This window comes from Mauremys reevesii, unplaced genomic scaffold (assembly GCF_016161935.1).
Source record: "Mauremys reevesii isolate NIE-2019 unplaced genomic scaffold, ASM1616193v1 Contig6, whole genome shotgun sequence".
NCBI lineage: Eukaryota > Metazoa > Chordata > Testudines > Geoemydidae > Mauremys > Mauremys reevesii.
The window spans coordinates 635,935-642,537 of record NW_024100873.1 but is presented as its reverse complement, the minus strand read 5'-3'; the positions used below and the strand labels follow the sequence as shown (position 1 = coordinate 642,537).

Genomic DNA, 6,603 nt, shown 5'->3' with positions numbered 1-6,603 from the left:
CACACGCCGTGTGTCTGGTGTGCCCTGGTACACAGTGCAGAGCTGTGCCTAGTGCCTCCCCGTGCACTGGCAACTCTGGGAAGTTGGAGGGGGGTGAGTTTGAGATGCAGCTTTGGGAGGGGCACAGACACAGCACCTTGGAAGGACTAAGGGACACAGTCTTCCCCACCCCCTTGGCTGGATAAAAACCAGTGGTTTAAATTTTGATTTTTTTATTTAAATAAATACAGTTTTAAAAGAAACCAATTTAAAATTAAACTTGAAATAACAGTATGTTATGGCCTAAACTTATTATAATCCATTAAAATAACTTAAATTAGAAGGAATAATATTCCAGCAGAACATATTTGCTGATGAAGTCTTGAAGAAAGTCAGGCCACTGAAGTGGTGCCAGTCACTGGCTACGCACCGGTGACAGTTTGTTAAAGCAGCTTTGGACAGCAGTAGCCTTTTGTGCAGGTACAGAGAGACCATTCTCTTCATTTCAGTTTATTCAAAGATAAGAAACCGATTGAGAGCTGAAGAAGCAGCAAAGCTTGTTTTGCTCTTCCAATCTATGGATGAAAACTAGGTGTGAGAAGGTGAGCTTTAGAGCCATGGTTCTCAACCTGCAGGCCAATCAGCACACAGCTGCAGCCCATCTGACATCCTCAGGGCCCTACAGGTAGTACTGGATGCGGCCCACAATGGTACATAGGCTGAGAACCACTGCTCGAAAGTCTTAACGAACATGGAGCGGGAGCCACAAAGGACTCAGGCATTGCACCACAGCTCCTAGCTTGTAGGTGGCTAGAAAATCCAAGAAACACCACCGTGATCCACAAAGCTGATTTAGGCTCACAGGCTCCTATCAAATGAATGGGGAGCCAACACGTTAGCTGGGGAGCCACTTAAGCCAACCAATGGGAGATGCTGACCAGTGGGGTGTGTCCTAATCTCTGCCCCTCTTAGAGATAGGCACCTAAATCCAGACCACAGGGAGGCTATTGACTACAAATAGCCAGAGAAAGAGGAGATGCCACATTATAACTTCTAGTCCAGTGGTTAGGTCATCACATGAGACGTCCAGATGAGTCACACGAGGCAACAATGCATATCCTCAAAGGCTAAAACAGACACCTAGAGAACTTTTAGTCTCATAAACTTAAGTGCCAAGTGAGTTTAGGGGCCTATCAGAAGTTTTGTGGATTGCAGCGGAGCCAAAACTGGGATTTAGGCATCTAAGTACTTTTGCTGATCCCACCCATGGTGACTAAAAGCAATCAGTTCAATTCACTAACTACAGGTATTTATTACCTTATTTATTTATATTGTCATAGCAGCTATGATCCCTGCTCATGGCCAGGATACATGACTTTAAGTAATCAGTTTTAAATGCAAAACATGTTTTGAGAACCCCTTTTCCCCCTAACGTATCCAGCATATTTAAGGTATTTTTATTTAAAAAAAATAAATGCTGAATTTAAGTTTAATTGAAATCTGAGTCCCATCCAAATAAAGCTTGACCAAAACCAAAAAAATTCCCCAAAATTAAAAAGTTGAAAATCTGAATATTTGTACATGGAGCTATATTATTTAAGCAATTAATGTGTCTAGATATAGTGTATCCTCCTGGTTAAGAAAAAATACCAAATTTACTGTAAAAGCTTTATTTAGATATAGATCTACAGGTTTTAATGGTTATCAGTTTGAGAATCAGCCTCCCTTTAGGAAAAGTAACTAAAAAGTAAAAATGGCAAATTAGATGAAAACTGTCTGTTTAAGTGGAGGTACCTGCTTGCTGCTTTAAATCATGATTAACAGTGGAAATATAAAATCTGGTTAATTTAAGGCAATCTGCCTTCATCCCTCCCACCCAAACACTGACAGCTCTGAGGGGTGGGGGATCTGCATGGGGCTGTGGGGTTCCCCTTCCCCCCTGCACTGACAACTCGGGAAGTGGGGCGGGGGAGCTCTGACTAGGGTAGGGGTGGTATGTCATTTTTTCTCAAGGTCCACAGTTCTTGGTCAAGGTGTAGTAAAGATCCAGACGCTAGAGAAAATAATACCAAAAAAAAACGAAAAAACCCCCCACAAAACCCCAACTGTAATGATAATAAGTAAATAAAAAGATTTCACAGTCCATTCAAAAGTGTCTGGTGGTCCGGATTGGCCTGTGGTTCACCTATTGATTATCCCAGGCCTGGTCTACACTAGGCGTTTAAATCGGTTTTAGGAGCATAAAACCGATTTAACGCCAAAACCGTCCACACTAGGAGGCACCTTATATCGATTTTAATGGCTCTTTAAACCGGTTTCTGTACTCCTCCCTAACGAGAGGAGTAACGCTAGTATCGGTATTAACATATCGGATTAGGGTTAGTGTGGACGCTGATCGACGGTATTGGCCTCCGGGAGCTATCCCACAGTGCACCAGTGACCGCTCTGGACCGCAATCTGAACTTGGATGCAGTGGTCAGGTAAACAGGAAAAGCCCCGCGAACTTTTGAATATTTCCTGTTTGCCCAGCGTGGAGCTCCGATCAGCACGGGTGGCGATGCAGTCCGAAATCAAAATAAAAAAAGAGCTCCCGCATGGACCATGCGGATGTGATCGCTGTAAGGGCAGGCAAATCCGTTCTATCAGCGCTCCGTTACAGAAGATGAAATTCAGAATTCTTTTTTAAAATTCTCCAGACAGACGCCATAGCAAGGACTCAGCGCACTGCAGCGTGACAAGCGTAACGGAAAGCCAAAGAATCAAATGGATGCGCATGGACTGGAGGACTGAAGCTATCCCAGTTCCTGCAGCCTCCGAAAATTATTTGCATTCTTGGCTGAGCTCCAAATGCTTCTAGGGTCAAACACAGTGTCCGCGGGTCAGGGCATAGCTTTGCAATCTACTCACCCACCCCCCACCCACCCCCAGAAGCGAAAGGTAAAACAATCCTCTGACTCTTTTACATGTCACCCTATCTTTACTGAATGCTGCAGATAGACGCGATAGTGCAGCACTCAACACCAACATCCTTGCTCCCCCCCCGCCATGGGCGGCTGATGGTACAATATGATGGAAATCCATCCTCATCATCAGCATAAGCTGATCGTACAAAAAGCTGGAAATCCATCCTCATCATCAGCCTATTGGCCCTAATTTTTTCTGGTGGATGGATGGTGCAATATGGCTGGTAACCATCCTCATCATAGCAACAGGGGGCTGAGCTCCATCAGCCCCCACCCTTCATGTGTAAATAAAAGATTCAGTTGCCCCTGGACTAGCAGTGGGATGCTGGGCTTCTCTCCTACACACTGCTTAATGTCCTGTCTGGACTATCATAGCAGCTGGAGGCTGCCTTCCACTCATTTCTCACTAACAAGTCAGTGTGTCTTATTCCTGCATTCTTTATTAATTCATCACACAAGTGGGGGGACAATGCTACGGTAGCCAAGAAAGGCTGGAATCAACAGATGGGGTTGTTACAGGAGCACCCCCTGTGAATAGCATACAGATAATTTCTGCAGGCTCTGACACAGAGCAGCTGTGCTCTCTGGTTCTATGATACGGTGGTTCTCTAGTACACTTGCCTATATTAGGCAGCACTGATTCTATTTTTAGATACCAAAAAGGAGGGATTGACTCAGGGAGTCATTCCCAATTTTTGCTTTTGCGCCCCTGGCTGATCGGCCAGGGGCACTTATGACAGCAGCTAATGGTACAAGACGATGGAAGGTGCAATATGGCTAATAACCAATCTTGGCTTTGCGCCCTGGCTGATTGGCCAGGGGCACTAGCAGCAAATGGTACAAAAGGACTGGTAGCCATGATCATCCTCAGTTCCAATTTATGGAAGGGTTTGGATGGTGCAATATGGCTAGTAACCATCTCTGCTGTCATGCAAAAGCAAAAGCATGCTTCTGTGTAGCGCTGCTGAATCGCCTCTGTGAGCGGCATCTAGTACACATACGGTGAGAGTCACAAACTGCAAAACAAGCTCCATGATTGCCATGCTATGGCATCTGCCAGGGCAATCCAGGGGAAAAAGTCGCGAAATGCTTGTCTGCCGTTGCTTTCACAGACGAAGGAGTGACTGACGACATTTACCCAGAACCACCCGCGACAATGATTTTTGCCCCATCAGGCACTGGGATCTCAACCCGGAAGTTCCAAGGGGCGGGGGAGGCTGCGGGAACTATGGGATAGCTAGGGAATAGCTACCCACAGTGCAACGCTCCAGAAATCGACGCTAGCCACGGACCATGGACGCACACCACCGATTTAATGTGTTTAGTGTGGCCGCGCGCACTCGATTTTATACAATCTGTTTTACAAAGTCGGTTTATGCAAATTCGGAATAGTCCCGTAGTGTAGACGTACCCACAGTGTAGGGCTTGGAGGGACATTAGCCCACCCCCATGCACTGACAGCTCTGGGGGCGAGGTGGGGGGGGGCTCTGCGTGGGTTGGGGGGGCAGACCCCCCCTCCCCACACTGACAGCTCTGGGACCAGGCGGGGTGGGGGGAGGGTTTGGGCTCCTGGTTACACACACCCAGGGCTACAGCTGCATGTCCTGCCCCGCGCTCACCTGCTTCTCCCCCCAGTCCCGGGCTGAGCTCCCCGCGGCCGCCGCAGGGGTCACTGGGCCGGGCCCGTGTTCCTCCGCGGGGAGCTCGGGGCGCTTCCCCTCCCGCACCAAGGGCCGCCATCGCTCCGGAAGTTCCGCCGCCCCACGCGGCGCCGGATTCCGCTTTTCTCTGCCTCACCGCCCCTCCCACCGCCGCCATGATGTGGGGGAGCAAAGCCACTGCCCCCCCTTCAGCCTCCAGCTGGGCCCTGCTCCCCCCAACCCCGGGAAACCAGCTCCTGCGGCCCCAGCCCCGCTCTCTCCGGCCGGCTGCGCCACGTCCCCCCAACGCGGGTTCCGGGAACAGGCAGCGGACGGAGCCCAAGGTTCAGCGGGGGGGAGTGGGGGTGCCGGGGGGTAGCTGCGTCCCTGGAGCTGACTCAGCGCGTCCCTGACCCGGCTCAGAGACACGCGCTACCGGCCCGGCCCTCACCTGAGACCCGAGCGAGCAGACTCAGAGCCCTGCGCAGAACCACCACCACCTGCGTGCGCAGCGCCCAAGGAAGTGACCCGCCCCAAAGCGAGGCCAGAGCCTCTCGTCCCATTTCTGATTGGCTCCAGTCAGAGCGGAGCCAATCGGCGCTAGTAGTGGGGATCCCACGCCTAGGAAGGACGGTGCTGCTCTCACTCCCACCAGGGAGAACCTGACCCAGGGGACAAGCCGGGGCCCGCACTGCGGGATGCAGAACCCGCCTTCCCGCCCCCTGCCCGCTGTCTGTGCAGGCTGGGGAAGAGGCGGCAGGTTGGAAAACAATCCCAGCTACACAGAGCTAATGACGGGGGAGTAAATGAGCTGTTACCGCTCAGGAAAGATCTTGGAGTCACTAAACCAGGGGTCTCAAATACACGGCTGCACCTTCAGGGACAGGGTTCCAGCTGCTTCCTGGAACGGAGCAGCTGGGGGGCCAGGGTAGACTGCGTTAGGTAAGCGGCGCTGGGCTGGAGCTCGCATCCTGCACCCCAACCCCTGCCCTGAGCCCCCTGCCACATCCCACACTCTGACCACCTGTCCTGAACCCCCTGTGACATCCCACACCCCTCCTGCACTCCCTGTCCTGAGCCAGCTGCCACACCCTGCACTCTTTCTGCACTCCCTGGGGGCAGTGTTGGGGTGGGAAGACGTGGGGCAGGTACGATGCCTAATGGAAGGGGTGGAGTGGGGATGGGGGAGAGGCAGCAAGGGTGGGGTGTTAGTGATGCAGCCCTTGGTTCAATGCACTAGTCCTCATGTGGCCCTCGTGGTCATTTGAGTTGGATACCCCTGCACTAAGCAGATGTTTTCAAAGAACTAGCTACACTGTGCAGCGGCTGTCAAAAACAGCTAACAGACTTAAGAACGGAAGAGATATTTTCTGTCTTCTTATCATAATGCCACTATACAAATCCAGGGCTCCCCCACACCTTCCATACTGCATGCAATTCTGGCAGCTCCATCTCAAAAGTGATATTTTAGAATTGGAAATGGTACAGAGAAGGGTGACAAAAATGATGGGGATGTGGAACAGCTTCCATACGAGGAGAGATTAAGAAGACTAGGATTGTTCAGTTGGGGGGAGGGGGGGAGAGACAACTCGGGGGGGGGGAATATGACAGAGGTCTATAAAATCCTGAATGTTAGAGAAAACATATTATTTACCCCTTTGCATAATACAAGAACCAGGGGTCACGCAATGACGCTACAGGCAGCAGGTTAAAAACAAACCTATGGAACTGCTTCACACAACACATAGTCAACCTGTGGAACTCATTGCCAGGGGATATTGTGAAGGCCAACACTATAACTGGGTTCAGAAAAGAGTTGGACCCATCCTCCATGATTGTATCTATCAATGGATATCAGCCAAGATGGTCAGGGGCACAGCCCCATGCTGGGTGTCCCTAAGCCTCTGACTGCCGGATGCTGGGACTGGACAGGTCATTCAATAATTGCCCTGTTCTGTTCATTCCCTCTGAAGCATCTAGCAACAGCCACAGTCTGAAGACAGGATACAGGGCTGTGTGGA

The 6,603-nt window shown here is 50.5% G+C and overlaps 1 protein-coding gene across 1 annotated transcript in view; it reads right to left on the bottom strand.

Moving 5' to 3' along the window:
• The window catches only part of LOC120394448 (C-type lectin domain family 2 member B-like), a 1,239,960-nt gene that overhangs the window by 782,517 nt on the left and 450,840 nt on the right, over positions 1-6,603 (bottom strand). The window lies entirely within an intron of this gene.